Raw genomic sequence first — 18,797 nt, 5'->3', positions numbered from 1 at the left:
TCATAGAGATTCTGTGCTAATTTGTTCGTTGCCAAAATACTCTGAAGGATTACACTCACTTTTTACTACAAATTTAGGGAAGGTTCACAGGCTCCCAGAAATAAGAGATGTTACATCTTTGGCTAGCCCCATTTTACTCTCAGTGGAGAACAAAATTCCAGACCAAGCAGTTTTCTATTGAGTAAAATACTTTTTCTATTCTCCTTTACTGCCCTGGATTTCTTAGTCTGTCATTCATTTCTTCCACAGATAGATGGGAGTAAATGGAGAAGCACTCTCATTGGACCCAATATCATCTGGGAGCTCTTTCACAAGCTTCTCAACACTGCTTATGCAACTGTACTCTGTTCAACTGTGCAGCTGGCTCCATGCACAAAGTGCCATTGTAAGATTGCTAGGGAGCATTGCTTGGCGAAGGAGAGCCATGGGCAATGCAGAGTTGCAATGCCAATGTCTCAATCGACAGAAAAAATAGCAGCCAGTCAGATACCAAGCAAGGAAGTGGTAAAAACACAAAAACTTGCTCTGCTGAAAAATCTTTAACCTCCCAGAATGTCTTTGCTCAACTACAACCTTTCTTTAACAGGCTACAAATCTGTTACATACTGTACTGGATTTGACACAAGACACATCTAGACAAGATAGCTCATTAGTGATCTGCGTTTACCATAGATAGGATCCTGTGGGAAAGATAACTCTCCTCTTCACTTACAAAACTTCTCAAGCCAGTCAGAATGAGGAGGAGGAGGTACTGTATTTTTCGCCCTATAGGATGCACTTTTCCCCCTCCAAAAATGAAGGAGAAATGTGTGTGCGTCCTATGGGGCGAATGCAGGCTTTCGCTGAAGCCTGGAGAGCGAGAGGGGTTGGTGCGCACCGACCCCTCTCGCTCTCCAGCCTTCAGGAAGCTATCTGCAAGCCTTGGGAGCCCGGCGGGAGTTCCCAAGGCTTGCGGACAGCAGCCTGCAACCCGAAACCCGGGGAGCGCAGTGGGGGGCGCCCCAGGCTTCGGGCAGATATCTGCAAGCCTGGAGAGCCCGGCGGGAGTTCCCGCCAGGCTCCCAAGGCTTCGGATAGCAGCCTGTTCTGGGGGCTGGGGAAGCTTGGGCTTCTCCCGCCTCCAGTCCGGCAAGCTCCGGGAGCGATGGCGAGGTTGCGCAACCTCGCCTTCACTCCCGGACCCCCAGCCCCGAGGCTAAAAACGATGCTTGGACAGCGAGCGGGATCCATCTCGCTCGCTGTCATGGCTTCTTTGCTCTTTGGGGCTCGGAGGGGAATTTTTTTTTTCTTTATTTCCCCCCGCCAAAAAAGATAATAAAGTGCGCCCTATGGGCCGGTGCGTCCTATAGGGCGAAAAATATGGTAGCTATATCTCAGGGTGTAAGCCATGCAGGGTGTAAAGCTAGGGCCGTAGAAGCTTGTTTTATGGCTTCAGATTCTTCAAGAGAAACCTCTGGCCCAAGGCTGGCATAGCTTCATCAAAGCTCTTTTGCCATTCCTGATTCACTGTATTCTGCTAGTTGACACAGGTCAGAGAACGTCAATGAAGAAAAGAAGGGGGGTGGGGGATGAGAGTATTGTTTACAACCTAGCAGTTCATGGAATAAATGCTGCATATCCACAATCTGTGCAAGCCAATCATACTCGTAGCTCTTGTTTCTGATAGAGCCATTGAAGCAGAGCAACAAAATCCATTTATCAATGTTGAAAGTTTAATTGTTGGTAGTATTTGCTTATGCACTCATCTAGCAGAATCATACAGTCAATAAAAGGCCTGGATCCACCAAGTCCCTTTGTGCAATTATGAGGATGCATGTTTGCATGACCATAATTATAAAACACACACACACACACACACACACACACACACAGCATGAAATCTGCCAGGTTTGTGTTGATTTGACCATGCTATTTCCTGCAGAATTAATGTGCTGGCTACATGACAAGCTCTTCCAGTCCTCAAAGATATACTCACCCCTTTCCCAAGTGACCACAAAATTGGAAGAGAAGGCCAACAGCGTAGAGAGGCTGGACCTGGAAGTTGCTGCTTTGGCTCCTCCAACTAGTAGATGGGTATTTCTGTCTAAGCAGAGAAGTGACACACAGCATAGCCTTGAACACTTTCAGCAGAAGGCTCTTCCTACCAAGCCACTGTTACACCAGAAGCAAAGTCTGCAGCCTGCCATGAGATGAGCACAGCTTTCAGGGCTCCCATCACCTCTTCCTAGTTCTGCTTTCCCACTCACAACTGGTCACATTTAATCTCACCACATGAGCAAGCTGTTGTTTAAATCCTATTGGATGCCCTTGTGATGTTTTGCTCAGTTTTGGGTTGCATTACTGGCAAGCTCAATTTCTTTGTTCTGTCTTAGACCAACAGACAGAAAAGATGTTTTACCAAGAAATGGAACGCCACTAGTTCAAACCTCACTATAACCATACATCTACTAGGTGACATACCTCTCTCTATCTATCAGACCCAGACCTTATTTATAACATGGGGTGATAATATTGCAAAGAGGATTGCACACAAAGCTAAACTGTGCCCGAACAAAGCGCCATTGGACTATCGTGCTCCACCTTCCTCCTCCACCAGTGGCTAAAAGAACAACTTTTGCAGTTAGCTTCACTTTTCAAGATTCTCCCTGGCTACTTAATGTTAACATTGGGAAAGTGTTGCGCCTAGAAGTGGGACATATTGCAGGGACTTTTCCTGAACACAAGGTCGAGTTTGGGCTCTTGCTTAGCTGAAAAATAAACTTGTCAGCTTAGAAAAGCACAAAACAGGCTATTTCCATTATTTGGTATCCTTTTATTCCATTCATTGAAACAGAGGCAACAACCACTGGCCACACACGGAGAGACAAGTCTGGACACTGATTTACATCCCAAATGAATTTATGATGTAATGTGCTCATTCCCAGCAATGTTTTTACACTGCCAAGTGCCTGTAATTTTTTTTGTTCTTGTTTGAAAGCAACAAAGTGTGTGTGTGTGTGTGAATATTAACATATGAACTCAAGATCCTGGTTTAAAACAAACCCTGGCAAGTTTCATAAGAAGCTAACTTCAACCCCTGATTTCAATCCGTGGGAGCTAAAAATGGTTCCACTTTTGTCTGTATCATGCTGCCAAATGCAACACTCATTTTCTTGCATACTCTGTGTACAGTCATTTGCGTTTATGTTTTACTTCTTAGAAATTTTGGAAATTATGACGAATATTTTAAAAAGCATTGCTGCTCAGATGCAGCTGGGCTGCTTATCGTCTTCCAAGACTGACTTTAACAAAACAGAATGTTTGGCAGGATTTGTACTATTGTGAAGTCAAGCAAACCCAAAACAGCACAGTCACACAATGAAGAGGAAGAGCTATAAACGGCATATTTAAAAGGTGGGCCTAATCAAAGAATCATAAAGTTGGAAGGGTCCCTGGACCATCTAGTCCACCCCCTGGGATGAAGAAATATGCACCCATATGCGGATGAAACCCATGACCTTGGCATTATCAGCACCATGCTCTAACCAACTGAGCTGTGGCTGGTTCGACAGCTGCAGCCATTCCTGGATCACAGTAGTTCATTGCAGTTGGATTACTGCAATGTGCTCTATGTAGGGCTTCCCTTCTGCTTCATCTGGAAGCTGCAGTTAGCGCAGAATGCTGCGCCACAATTGCTGACAGGAGTGAGTCTCAGAGGTCTGAACTGGTTGTTTATTTGCTACTGGGCCGGGTTCAAAGTGTTACTCTTAGTATATAGAGCACCTAACAAGGTCGCCTTACCCTACACATGCCCACATGACCACTTCAACAGAATTGGCACTACTGCAAGTGCCACAAAATACCCGTTCTGCTCGGCTGTTTGGTGTGGCAGCACCTGCACTTTGGAACTCCCTGTCTACTGAAATCAAGCAGGGGGCTTCACTGCACTCCTTTTGGTACCTACTAAAATATTCCTGTTTAGACAAGCCTACCCAGATGCTTAGGAACTGAATGTGAGCGTCTCCTGACGGAGCGTCTCCACCCCCATCATTCTGCCCGGACACTGAGATCCAGCGCCGAGGGCCTTCTGGCGGTTCCCTCATTGCGAGAAGTGAGGTTACAGGGAACCAGGCAGAGGGCCTTCTCGGTAGTGGCGCCTGCCCTGTGGAACGCCCTCCCACCAGATGTCAAAGCAATAAACAACTATTTTACTTTTAAAAGTCATCTGAAGGCAGCCCTCTTTAGGGAAGTTTTTAATGTTTGATGCTGTACTGTTTTTAATATTCAGTTGGAAGCCGCCCAGAGTGGCTGGGGAAACCCAGCCAGATGGGCGGGGTATAAATAATATATTATTATTATTATTATTATTATTATTATTATTATTATTATTATTATTATTATTAAATTTAAATCTGTTTTAGCATTTTCACTTTTGTATGTTTTAAAGTGAGGTTATAATTTTTTTCTTGATTTGACTGTTTTATCTTTTGAAAACCACTTTGAAAGGTTTTTTTCCCCAATCAAGTGGTTATGAATTTTATGAAATAAATAAATAATAGGGACCGTATGTCAAATACACTTTGAATTAAAGGAAGGCTTAAGAGAAGCCTCTTGTACTGACAGAGTTAAGACAAACTGTTAGTAAGAGCAGCTAACCCTTTCTTCCCAACTCCCACACCTCAGTTGATGATTGACAGTTGTAGTTCACAACAGTGCAAAGAGTTTGGAAGCTACAAAAAGCAAATAGAGATGAAAAGAGGATCAAAAGGGGAAATTTGTATCAATCCAAAGTCAGTAGAAATGTATATTCTTTGAAAACTGTTGTTGAGGGGAAAGATCTCAACCATATATATTTATTGTGATATCCACAGGCTTTCCCTCCTCACCCAGATGCTTGACAATATACCTTTGAAATAAAAAACAACAAGCAAAAATAGGTTGTTTGGCTTACAGTATCCTGCAGAGATCTTTAATTCTGCAGGATACCACTGTATATAAATTCTTTTCCCTTTCATCGCTAAAGAATGGCACGGCGAAGAGTGTTACGTAACAGAAAACTAAGAATAGTCCCCAAGGGGATAGTGACAAAACATGAGAAGAATGATCTGGTTCTTTGCCAAGCCAGCTTTCCTTTATGCTGCTATGGAAAAAGCACTTCTGAAAATGAGCAGCTTGCTTGGTTGGCGGTCACTGAGGGCCAACCACACTCATGGGGCAGAAGGGAACACGGCTGCTTCTTGACTCTTGCTAAGGCTTGCGCACAAAGGTCCCCCCTGAAAAATTAGGCTGTCCTCACACACTCTCAAGCCTAGAGCTGCTGCTGTTTTCCTAACACTGTCCAAGAAACACACACTGACTGAAACATAGAAATGTCCTCTAATGCTTATCCATTTAGTTTAGTTGTCTCAAAGACCATCTACCAAAGGAACAATACAGTGGAACCTCGGTTGTCGAACACTTCGGAAGTTGAATGGTCTTCCGGAACGGATTATGTTCAACAACCGAGGTTCCACTGTACCAGCCTTAACACCCTATGCAAGATAAAAAAATTCCTTCCAGTAGCACCTTAAAGACCAACTAAGTTAGTTCTTGGTATGAGCTTTCGTGTGCATGCACACTTCTTCAGATACACTGAAACAGAAGTTGCCAGACCCTTCTATATAGTGAGAAGGTGGGGAGGGGTATTACTCAGAAGGGTGGTGGGAATGGGAGATTGGCTGGTAGCTGAGATGAGCTATCCCACCACCCTTCTGAGTAATACCCCTCCCCACCTTCTCACTATATAGAAGGATCTGGCAACTTCTGTTTCAGTGTATCTGAAGAAGTGTGCATACACACGAAAGCTCATACCAAGAACTAACTTAGTTGGTCTTTAAGGTGCTACAGGAAGGAATTTTTTTATTTTGACTATGGCAGACCAACACGGCTACCTATCTGTAACTGGAACGCTATGCAAGGACACCAGAGCCACACTCAGATGTGATGGCACAGCTATAGCTTGTTCTATACACTGTTGAACAGGACACAATCTGTCTTGCAGATTAGCAAAGAAACCATGGTTTGCTTCACCCAATGTTGGTTTGATGCCCCACCATCTCCTCTGTGAACACCTGGCTGACTGCAGTCAGTCACTGTAAGAAAGAAGACCCTGGATTAGACAGAGCTTTGCTCTGATCCCACAGGGATGAATTGTTATCCTGGTTGTCTTTGCAAGGGTGGAGGGTTGCTACAGCCTCACTGCACCACCATTTCCCCTACCCATAGCAGGCTACAGAAACAGGGTGACCACTCTCAGCATACCCCCCAGGCCAACCAGTCCTCAAGCCTCCCGGCCTTCCTAAACACGCCACACAGAGGCTTGCTGTCACTGTTCCTTAACCCAGAGTTTCCCAGCCTTGGGTCTCCAGCTGTTTTTACACTACGATTCCCATCATCCCTGACCACTGGTCCTGCTAGCTAGGGATAATGGGAGTTGTAGTCCAAGAACAGCTGGAGACCCAAGTTTGGGAAACCGGCCTTAACCCTTCGTCTCAAGACATTGCCTACCTGGGCAGCCCCTCAGACTTCTAATGAAATCTGCTAGCAGCCCTAAATTTGTGAAAATTAAAATCAAGTGCAAGCAGAACTTGGTCAACAAGGGAGAATTGAGAGCATGTCCTACTACCACAAAGAGTGGAGGGGGAAGGGCAGCAATAGCCATTTTAAAAAAGAAAGAACAGAGGACAACGGCCTTGAAATTTTTTTTGAACAAATGCTCAAAATATCAGGCCCCCACCCAGCAAATTTTACCCATGATTAAACCCCACTGGAAGCAGCGTTATTTGATTGGCTTGTGACCACGTAACTCTCGCTGCTACCAGTGGATCGTGGTCATGACTAACTTTGGCTGATTTATGTCCTTATCTTTTTGGAAATGGTTCTCTCTCCTCAGGGCAGATTTGGAAAGCAGTGAAGAAATCATGTTTCCCCCTCCTACTTGCAGAAGAAGAGATTACACTGCACTAGAGGGCAGCTCTGCTAACTAGATTACACAGGATTTAGTTACAAATCCCTATCCTAGAGTATTTCACCTGCAAAATGGCTTAGGTGTCTAGCACACGGTAGAACACTTTGGTGATTTCCACAGATGGCAATGTACTTCACAAAGTGCAGGAAGTGGCCCAGGACAGAAAATACAACTCTAATGGCGTGACATTTTTAAGAACTATAACAAATAAAATAAGTTAGAAGCAATAAATGGATTCTTTCATCACCTCAGCAGTATACATATTGTGTTTCCCTACAGTTTTGTTAAGGTAGCTGAAGCAGATAAGGCAGCCTGCAATGCTGGATTCACCCCCCCCCCCCAAACTGCCACCATTCTAGAAGCCTGAAGAAGCTACTTTAAAACGTTCTGCTTCTGGCACTTCCCTGCTCATTTTATTTGGCAAAGAGGTGTGCTCTCGGAGGCTCCGGTGCTGCAGTTACTATTCCAAACATGGTTGGTAACCCTTAAATATAAACTAACTTCCAATCAATGTTCTAATCCTGTGCAAAACACATTGCTGGAGTATTTGAACACATTTAGTTTCAATTCAGCTGCACGGATTTAATCTAGGCAGGGAAATCAATTCATATATGAATTAGCGGTTTCTAATTTCTGTGGCATTATTACAGAGGGCTGATCTCGGAAACAGACTGGTTCCAACTCCACCACCACTGCCTTTAATCTCCCAACACTGCTATAGATGGGTAGTCAGACTAAAGTTTCACAGTGTAGCAGCAGCTAGACCATATCAGCCACACACTCAAATACTGGTGTCACCCCAAGAGCAGGGTTGCCATATTTTGAAGAGAGAAAAAGAGGACACATTTGTCAGCGCTGGGGGGGGGGTGCGGGAGTGGGCACATTCTACAATACCCCTTCAAAATATACAAACACAAGGACCTAGAATCATAGAATCATAGAGTTGGAAGAGACCACAAGGGCCATCGAGTCCAACCCCCTGCCAAGCAGGAAACACCATCAGAGCACTCCTGACATATGGTTGTCAAGCCTCTGCTTAAAGACCTCCAAAGTAGGAGACTCCACCACACTCCTTGGCAGCAAATTCCACTGTCGAGCAGCTCTTACTGTCAGGAAGTTCTTCCTAATGTTTAGGTGGAATCTTCTTTCTTGTAGTTTGGATCCATTGCTCCGTGTCCGCTTCTCTGGAGCAGCAGAAAACAACCTTTCTCCCTCCTCTATGTGACATCCTTTTCTATATTTGAACATAGCTATCATATCACCCTTTAACCTCCTCTTCTCCAGGCTAAACATGCCCAGCTCCCTTAGCCGTTCCTCATAAGGCATCGTTTCCAGGCCTTTGACCATTTTGGTTGGCCTGGTCCTTTCCGGCATCGTGCAAGACTCACACAGCATGTATATGTTTTGCACTTGGTTCTTTAATACTGCGTAGGCAACATAAAGAGTAGCCCACTCCCGGACATTTTAGAAAATTCAAAAAATCCAACCATACAGAAGTTTTACCCCTGAGAAAGAGGACACGTCCTGGAAAAAAAGAGGACATATGGCAGCCAAGAGAGAGAAAAGGGGAAGGGAAAAATTGATTCTAATGTGACAAAAAGACCAAAATGCAGAACTTGTCTATCAGTGAAATCTGATTAAATTATGCATAATAATTCTGTGCGGCAGAAAATTAAGATCCTGCAAAAGACTCCAGTGTTTGGAGAAAGAATGGAATCAAGCAATATATTTTTATTCAGGGATTGAAACTTTATGCCCAACAAAATGAGCTACACTTACACTGCGATTGCCAGCAGAATGGACAGCTATCTTTTCCTTACTACTTCCTTTCAACATGATGACTTAATACTATTTGCTGCTGTAGTTGCATACTTGACTTTATCTTATAAGACTTGACATAGATGATCACTTAAGGCTATGGAAAGCCACTTAAAAATGAGGATCCGAGTCCAGAGGATGGGGAAGTTGTGGTTCTAAGCCTCCCTTCCCCCTCCCCACCCCCTCCACCCTCCCAATTGATCAGTCTCGGAAAGCTAAGCCAAGATCCAAGAGCTACAGTGGTGCCTCGCAAGAAGAAAATAATCCGTTCCGCTAGTCTCTTTGTCTAGCGGTTTTTTTGTCTTGCGAAGCAACCCTATTAGCGGCTTAGCGGATTACTGGTTTAGCGGATTAGCGGCTATTAAAGGCTTAGCGGCTAAAAGGCTATTAGCGGCTTTGCGGCTTAGAAAAGGGGGGGAGCGGGGGGAAATCGGAACACTCGCAAGACGTTTTCGTCTTGCGAAGCAAACCCATAGGGAAATTTGTCTTGCGAAGCAGCTCAAAAACGGAAAACCCTTTCGTCTAGCGGGTTTTCCGTCTTGCGAGGCATTCGTCTTGCGGGGTACCACTGTATTCTGAAACTTCGTTCTAGTTGCTTTCAGATTTAGAGCATAACACAAAAAACCAAATGGAATCTATTAACTTCAGGTCACCATTTGTGATTGCAGATCTCATGTCTGGATTATACATAATTCCTGCTTCACAAAATGCTGAAGGGATTTTAAAGATAGCATAGGGACACCATTTTGCAACACTGTTGACATTACTACCAGCCTTTCCTGTATTTGAAAGTCAGACATGTGGGATAAATAGGCAGTTTTAACTTCTACCAGTGTTAGCAAATGAGATATATAAGCTAATTGCCAAATGGCACCTTAAACCTTGGCTACGGTTGCCACAATGCAATGTCTAGGTGTCATTTTTTGCACTGAAATTTATTGTTTTGCAAAAAATATTTTTCATTTCATTTCTACACAGCTTTATATTTTAAAGAATAATCTCAAAGCAGTTCATGACACATTAAAACATCAAATAAAGCAATCCGGAATAAAACAATTGCAAGCTTCAAGGAAAATATTTCAGATCTTTCTCTAAGTGACGTTTTGCTTTTCCCATATTTATTTATTTACCTACTTAATTTATAGAGCTGCCCTTAGCAGAAGGACTCTAGGGAGCCAGTCTGGTGTTGTGATTATTAGAGTGTCAGACTAGGCCCTGGGAGATCAGGGTTCAAATCCCCACTCGGCCACGAAGCTCACTGAATGACCCTGGGCCAGTCATGGCCTCTTAGCCTACTTTGCCGGGTTGCTGTAGGGATTAACTGAGAAGGTGGGTGATCCATGTATTCCCTGGAGAAAAAGGTGGGATAGGACTGCAATAAATGAGCTCTTCTGCTCACCTGCTAAGAAAGCTAGAGGGGGCACTGGGTGGAGATGTCAGTCAGAACTTTTTTTATGTATGCTACAACAGCAGCAAGATTACTTATTGCAAAGTATTGGAAGACACAAGATTTACCCACCCTGGAAGAATGGCAAATGAAGATGATGGATTATATGGAATTGGCAGAAATGACTGGCAGAATCCGAGACCAGGGAGAAGAAATGGTGGAAGAAGACTGGAAGAAATTTAAAGACTATCTGCAGAAATACTGTAAAATTAATGAATGTTAAAATGATGTTGGACTGAAAATAAGTGGTTTTGGTATTAAGGCTAATAAGAATATGTAAATATAGATAGTTATACGGAAGAAAATTTATAGTTATAATAGGTTAAGAATATAGAGTAAAGATAAATGAAAGAGGGTAAGGATTTGCTGAAAGGATTTAATAAACGGGAATACAAAAAGGGGAGGTGTGAGGAGGTCAAGGAAATAAGCAAATGAACCTAAAGATATTGAAAAATGGATTATTATTTTTTTCTTTTTTTTCTTCTTTTTCTACTTTTTTAAATGTCTTTTTTTGTTTTTTTTTTGTATTGTTTATCATACTGTTTTTCTTTTGTGTAAAATCTCAATAAACATTTTATTAAAAAAAAAGGAGATGTCAGTCGCCAACCGGGCATCCAGAGATCTCCACATGGTCGCAACTGAACCAGCGCCAGTCGCAAAATGCGCCTGGCTAACACTGCCTGGAAGATGAGGAGCGTCCACAAGTACAGGAGGCTTCCTGTTTCAGATGTAGCAGCTGAATGTCAGAGCAATAAGAAAGAGCTGTGCAACGACAGCCCAGGACTGAAGGACTTGCAGCCCTCATGCTACTTGTGTTTCCTCTTCACGGCAGTCATGGCTGTAAAGGACCAAGATGTCCAAACAGTCACACTGCTGTGTGGGGGCAGGAAAAATAGTTACATGCAATATGATTGATAATCAATTACCCTTTATCCTACAGGGCCATGTTCACAGGTCTATGCCAAACTATGCATTGTCCTTGCAACTCCCCCATTGGAAATCTTGCAGTCCCGCAACAGTGAAATAGCACCTACTTTTCAAGCAGCATACTGACCAGGAGCAAAATTTAAGACTATTACCAACCCCACTCCCGGCCTCACAATACGGATGCATTTTGCTCATTGTACTTTCAGCTTCAGAATAATTACTGTATTTTTCGCCCTATAGGACGCACTTTTTCCCCTCCAAAAATGAAGGGGAAATGTGTGTGCATCCTATGGGGCGAATGCAGGCTTTCGCTGAAGCCTGGAGAGCGAGAGGGGTAGGTGCGCACCGACCCCTCTTGCTCTCCAGGCTTCAGGAGAGCCCCGTCGCCAGCCCCGCAAACTGGGGGGACAGCGGGAGGCGCAGCGCGCCTTTCCCGCTGTCCCCCGACTTGGCTAGAAGGCTGGCGGGGGGAGAAGCCTGCTCCTCCCCGTCGCCAGCCCCGCAAACTCGGGGGACAGCGGGAGGCGCAGCGCGCCTTTCCCGCTGTCCCCTGACTTGGCTAGAAGGCTGGCGGGGGGGAGAAGCCTGCTCCTCCCCGTCGCCAGCCCCGCAAACTCAGGGGACAGCGGGAGGCGCAGCGCGCCTTTCCCGCTGTCCCCCGACTTGGCTAGAAGGCTGGCGGAGGGCTTTCCCCTCCTCCAGCCCCGCAAGCTCCCAGAGCGATGCCAAAGCTGCATGCAGCTTCGGCATCGCTCTGGGTCCTGTTCTGGGGGCTGGCGTGGGGGAAGCCCGAGCTTCCCCCACCCCAGCCCCGCGCCTGGGGAGGGAATAATTTTTTTCCCTTTATTTCCCCCCCCCAAAAAAAATCTAGGTGCGTTCTATAGGGCGAAAAATACGGTATGTAAACAGCAGTCCATCTTTCCAGATGGATTCACTACCTGTGAAGGCAAGGAATTTAACTCTGTGTTTCAGTTTCCATCTACAAATGGAAACTGAAGCAATTGCATAGTGAAATTTCATGAGTGCAAAACTAGGGCAGACCTCAGCTCAGACTAAGGAAAAAGTAAGGAAATATAAATGCACCCTAGTTATAGCTAGGAGTCTTCTCCTCTTGAAAGCAGTGGGGAAGCAGGCATATTGACACAGTGCAAGCCAGAGTCGAGAAGTCAGACATGCTGGCTGGATGCTAAAAAGAAAGAAAACAGAGAAGGAGAGAAAGAGTGCTAAGCCCAGGAACAACTTCTGTCATGGCTAGTAAGCTGAACACCCCAGGGACTTAAACAGAGAGCTAGGACTGGTAGGCATTAGCATGAATGTGATGAAATGAAAGCATATTAAAATTAGAAAGCACTAAACTGCAGCTAAATCACTGGCTACTACTTGCTGGAATCCAAGTTAAATGTTAATAAGTAAATGTATTCCAATAAATTGATAGCCTGGGGGCTAAGAGCACCACTGCAGAATAGGCATCACTCAAGAGCTGGTGGAGCCACATGGCGTCTGGATAGCTCAAACATTCCAGGTCACAGATGCATGCTCTTGAGAAATATTCTTGAAAGCCACCACATTTGGGCCATAACATTCTTGCACGCAGAAAGAAAACAGCATCATTGTCCTATTGACAAAAACAAAAACAAAAAAACACCTCCCTGGTGCCTGAAAAAATCAAATTTGCAATACTGGGTTTTTTTAATGTGCTAGAAAGGGGCAGGATGCAAAAAAATGCTCCATAGGCTTCTGGAAATCCTGGAAAAACAGTCTCCACAAATAAAAAGACTAGACTTTTAAGACCCCTGCACAAATAAAAATCAATATTTGTGTGCAGTGATGGCAGACACGCATCTGGAAAAGTTGATTGCTAGATAAAACCTACATCCTTTTGTTCATGTTGTTCTAGCAGCATGGTTTGGAGAGGAAGACTACACATTACACACAACAGTCTGTAAGAAAACCCCAACACCTTTTATCTTAAAAAGGGGGCCCTGAGCTGAGATGCCACAGGGGTGTGTATCTGTGACACATACAGTGGTGCCCCGCAAGATGAATGCCTCGCAAGACGGAAAACTCGCTAGACGAAAGAGTTTTCCGTTTTGGAGGTGCTTCGCTAGACGAATTTCCTATGGGCTTGCTTCACAAGACGAAAATGTCTTGCGAGTTCCTGCTGGTTCTTTTTGCCTCCCCCCCCCCTTTTTCTAAGCCGCTAAGCCGCTTATCAGCTGATCCGATCAGCAGATAAGCCGCTAAAAGCTGCTAAAAGCGCTAATCCTTCAATGGGCTTGCTTCGCAAGACGAAAAAACCGCTAGACGAAGAGAATCACAGAACAGATTCTTTTCGTCTTGCGAGGCACCACTGTACCTGCCTATTCCTCCCACCACCTGCTTTCCCTCTTCTTCAAATTACGGCCCCTTGCAGGTTTCTTTCTCCACAAATATTGCACTAGCAGATAACCACAGCTAACCAGTCTTCTCCCCGGCTCAAAGATACATAGGTTTTTCTTGCCAGGTAATTATAACTTATGAATGACAAAACATAATAATTAATAAATCAAATAAGTAACAAATCAAAAGGATTTCTCCTAAAGTCATTCTCTCACCATATATGGTGGACCCAGGGAGGCCCTCATTTGTGTGCGCTCTCCATGTGGGGTCCAGACAGTGGCAATATGAGAACGGGGCCTTTTCTGCAGTGGCTCCCCATCTGTAGAACGCTCTCCCCAGGGAGGTTCATCTAGCACTTTCACAGTATATCTTTAGATGCCAGGGGAAAGCGTTCCTCTTCAACCAGGCCTTTGGGTGATTTATTTTCTACAGCCTTTTAAATGTGCTTGTAGGGTGATGGTCATCATTTTGTTGTTTTTATTTTAACTATTTATTTGTGCATTTATCTTGTGAACTGCCCCGAGATCCTTCGATGAAGGGCGGTATATAAATCTAATAAATAAAATAAGAAGAAGACCTAATTACAAACATTAGCTCAATAAACATTAGCTTTCAAAACTGCTGGAACCCAGGACAGATTTTCATATTTAAGCATGCCTATATGTGAGGACACCTCCTCTGCAACATCCGAAAAAGGAGAGGCCTTGCAAGTCCTGGGCCGATGCCTAGACTCTGTGGTGAGCCAAAAAACTGAATCCTGGCGAGACAGAGGCACTGTGAGTGGGTGGTTCACAACCCTGGATAATTGGTCAATCGCCTGCTTTGGACGGGGCTGTACTTTCCCCAAAGAGCAAGCTCGTAGTGGCTCATGGACTCATCTTTGTTGCTAGAGGCCCACGTGACCTTGGTGGCTAGGTGCGCTTCAACTACCAGCTTCAGCTAGCAGGACAGATGTTGGTATAGCCTGACAGCTGTCATCCATGCGCTGGTAACATCCAGGCTGGATTACTGCAATGCGCTCTTTGTGGGGCTGCCCTTGAGGTGGGTCCAGAAGCTGCAGCTGGCAGGATATTGCCAACAGGTCACTCCACTGTTGAAAGAATTGCACTGGCTGCCAATCAGCTACTGGGCTAAGGTTAAGGCGCTGGTTTTGGTGTACTGGTGTCCATTGCTGCCCTGGCCTCCTTTGGCTGGAAGGGCAGGATATCAGTTTAATGAATAAAAATAAATAAATATCTGAGCCCCACCATATAGTTAAAAAAGACCTCAGAGATTCTTAAGCAGCAAAGCAGACTGCATCTAGAAGCAGCTGCAGTGTCATCCAAGGTTTACTTGGGCAGAGTTTGCAGGCTCAGCTGCAGTGGCCTGTGTCTGATCCACACAGTCCATGAAAGGCAGAATTCTCAAAATCACTTCAGGCAGTTTGCTTATCTTGTCACAAACAGAGCCATGACTAAGCCTCAACAGTTAGAGGGAATAAAACAAGTGAGCAGAGGGTTTGTTTCTTCCACGCTGTCACCACACATAAATATTAAGGGACCTTCTCTTCAAACGCCATCATTTGCAAGCAAGGGTGCCAACTTGAGTAAAATATGGGAGGGGGCAGGTAAGCCCCACCTCACATAATTAACACAGTGTGCGCACACACACACCATTTGAAAGGCAATGCCCATCAACTTGGGGGGGCACAGCCCCTCAAATATTTTATTGGGTGGGCCAAAAGGACATTGGTCCCTTGGAGTTGGCTCCTATGTATGTAGGATCAGGACTGACCCAGCTGTCCGAGCCATCACTCATGTTGGCATGCAGCTCAAGTGCTGTCCCTCAGAATCCCCTCACCTGCCCTGTACTTTTAAAGCATCATCACTTCAAGCAGTCCTGGGCTCCCCCAAAGAAGCCTGTCAAGGAGAATTGTCAGGAGACCCCTATTCCCCCCAGAGCTACAATTTCAACACAGTGACAATCAATCCCTCTTCCCAGGGAACTCTGCAGATTGCAGCCCTTTGAGGGGAACGGGGTCTCCCAACAACGCTGAGCACCCTTAACAAACTATAGTTCACGGGGTTCTTTCAGGGACTGTTTGAAGTGCTATGGTGCTGCCTTAAATGTAGTGAGGTTAGGGTCTAAGAGAGGGATGGGGAATCTTGCACCATCCAGAGGTTGTGACTCAAAGTCCCGTCACTCTGCCCCCAGTCAGCATGGACAAAGGTCAGGGCTGATGGAGCTGTGGTGCAGCAACATCTGCAGGGTTCTCCATCGCACTGTAACACATCAGAGTGCATTAAGCGGCATTGGTCACTGTACCACCAAATCTTCCGATGTACCAAGAGTCCTGGATTTGTGTCTGCTGCAGCCTCTTGGACAGGCAAAATGTCTGGAATGGGACCTGTCTAGAATTGGATACTACCAAAGTTCTCTCAGAACTTGGAAGGCAAATAGCCCGATCAGAGTGATGCCAAGTAAATGTTCTGCTGCCCCCTGCTTTGTGGGAATAAGTAGGGTGAGTGGAGAACAAACTAAAGAACTAAGAACTGATTTGCCCAGTACAATAAGAGAGGTCATATCTACTTTCTGACTCCTCACCAGCGGCCTTAGCCAACAGCTTTGAAAGTTTAGCTATCCCCATGCAAATACTAAAATGTCATAAAAAGATTGTTTTTCTAATCTGGACTGAGTTTCTAGTTTTATAGTACATTATAAATACTTAAATGTTTGTATCATCATCTCAGTAGATGTAAAGGGGGTTGGGGACAGCACATAAAACAGGAACTGTTTGCACTGCTATTCAGGTTGCTGCAATGATTTACACAACTAAAGAACAACCTTTTGCCCGTAAGCACTTTTTTTGCTACTACTAGCTATAGTAAAGTTTTTAAAAAATAAACAAAAGCATCAGCAGAATATAATGTCCTGTAAATATCATGGAGGAATGGCCAATTTTTTCTGCTGCTTTGTATTAGAAGATTTGGAGGCAACTTATAATAGGCTGCTTGGAGAAGGATACTAAACAATGATAATTTTATTTATATCCCACTCTTCAGAGATAATTGAGAGCAGTTCACGCAATACAGCAACAAAACCTAGTAATTTAAGTTATTTAGCAAACACAATGAAAACCACAGCACACCCATCTATAATCTATAATCAACCATACAAAATACAGCCGTGGGCAGAAACAAGCCAGACCACCAGCCAACACAGAATTACCCCTCCCCAAAGGAACCGGGTCATCTTGATCACATTTCCCCTCCTGGTTTTACTAACATTCCCCCTTTGCGGTGCTATGCAGGAGATCCTCAGAACAAAGCCTGGTTCAACTTTTGGTGTAAAAAATCGACTTCAGAGTGGGGTTCAAAAGAACAGCCATTGTTTTCAACACATCAGATAAGCCTTCTCCACGTGTACTCGACCGACTTCACTAGGGCTCACTCCCACGATCACCGCCTCGGGGAACTGCGGCGGGTTCCTCTTCTGGATCCGCAAAGCCACACGGGGCGCCGGAAGGAGGCGCCGTCCGGGGCCCAAAGGGAACCCGCCGACCCCACGGGGCCAGAATCTCCCTTCTTTGCATCCAGCTGCGAGCAAAGCCGGGGCAGCCCCCCGGCCTCCATCCACGTCGCTCGCCCCCCGGCTGCTCTTCCCATTCTCGAAGGAAAGGAGACCACCCCGAGCCGGGTGAAGGGCGCTCCGAGCGAAGGACCGGGTGCGGCCGAAGGCGCCGGGCGAGAGCCCAGGCTGGCCGGGGAGCGGCGAGTCCCCCTCGGCCCGAAAGGCGAGCAGCGGCGCTCAAGGGAGCTCCCTCGAGGGGCGCGGCGCCTGGGCCCGGCGCCTGGGCTTCTCCGCCCCCGCTCCCAGCTCGCATCCCGGTGGGGCATTGCAGACCCCAGCCAGCATGGTCCAAGGGAGAAGCCCCCCCAAAACAACCTTCCGCCCCCGGGTCCCCGCCCCGCCCCACCTCGCTCTCCGCCTCCCTCGGGTCCTCCGCGCACCATCCCTCCAGCCGAGAAGCTGCACTTCGCCCCCCGACCCCGGACTTGGAGGGAGATGTCGGAGTCCCAGCGCCCGCGCGCTCCCTTACCTCCTCCGCCGCCCCGGGGCCAGCAAGGAGGGCAGCGCACCGGCGCCCAGTCCCTCGCCTCGTCTGGCCGGCCGCGAATGGAGCCGAGCAGCAGGCGAGGCTGGCCAGCGAGCGAGCGAGCGAGCGCCTCGGCGTCCCCTCGACGTCCGCGCAGGGACCTCCTCGCTGATGTCACTGGAGGGGCCGGGCGTGGAAGGGGGACGCCCCGCCGGGAGGAGGGGGAGGAGGAAGGCGCCCGGCGGGGAGTCGCACGGCGCCCCTCGCCCGCCCGCCCGCCCCCTCGGCCCCGCGGGAAGCCAGCGGAAACCCCCCCCCTCCGCCGGGCTCCCTCGCCTTGAAGGGGACCTTCAAGAAACAACAACCGAGCGAGCGAGCGGCAGCCTTGCCGTTTCCCCCGTGGATTTCGGAGGGCTGTGCAAGGGGCGCCCTCCGCCTTTCGGGGGGGGGAGGGCCAAGCGCCACGGCCTCTTTCTCCGGGGTCAGGAGAGCGATCACGGAAGAGACGGTGGAAGGAGGGTCTGATCCCCCCCCCCCCGGGTAGGACTTGGAGGCAGAAGGCCAGGTCACCCCACTGGGGAATAAAGAAGAGGGTCGCCACGGAGCTGGAGAGTTGCTGAAATATATACATTTTACAAATAACAAAATTCCTTCGGTGGTTTTCTTTTTTAACTGTTCTCCATCCATTCATGAGAACTGAACTTCCTTCTGAGAATTATGGAAGGGGAGAGAACATGGTGGTGGGATTTTCAGAGGGGGGGGTATAGGCTTGCCACCTGTCCTCTTTAATACAGGATTGTCCCTTATTTCAAAGTAAAACGTCGTGTCCTATATTGATTCAATACAGGACAGTTTGCCCATTATTTCTCCTATTTCCTCTCTGCTCCTGTACTCTCTCTTTCTCGGGTGCGCCAAGTTAAGGATCCCCTCCAACTGCCTGCCTCTACTTTTGCAATTGGCTTGGCTGGAGAAACGGTCTCTCCCCTCTTTCTTTCCTTCCTTCCCTTTTTTCTCCTTGCTCCCTCTCCTCATTCCACCTCAAGGAGGAGCAAACCAGGACCAGGCTTTCATGTTGTCCCTTCCAGTTCCCTGCAGCTTGGGCTGGGTTAAGGTGGCCATTGCAGAGCTGCAGCCTGGGAGCACTGGGCCCCTCGGAGACAAACAGG

General features: G+C 46.6%; 1 protein-coding gene across 1 annotated transcript in view; it reads right to left on the bottom strand.

Moving 5' to 3' along the window:
• SH3BP4 (SH3 domain binding protein 4) overlaps positions 1–14,014 on the bottom strand; it is a 37,717-nt gene extending 23,703 nt beyond the window's left edge. The window contains exon 1 of the mRNA XM_081207502.1: positions 13,772–14,014. The gene's annotated coding sequence lies outside the window, so the exon portion shown is untranslated. The remainder of the gene's footprint in view (positions 1–13,771) is intronic.
• Between the last annotated feature and the right edge of the window lie 4,783 nt (positions 14,015–18,797).

This window comes from Podarcis bocagei (assembly GCF_964188305.1).
Source record: "Podarcis bocagei genome assembly, chromosome: 1".
NCBI lineage: Eukaryota > Metazoa > Chordata > Lepidosauria > Squamata > Lacertidae > Podarcis > Podarcis bocagei.
The sequence above is the reverse complement of the archived record's forward strand: the minus strand, read 5'-3'. Positions and strand labels throughout refer to the sequence as shown.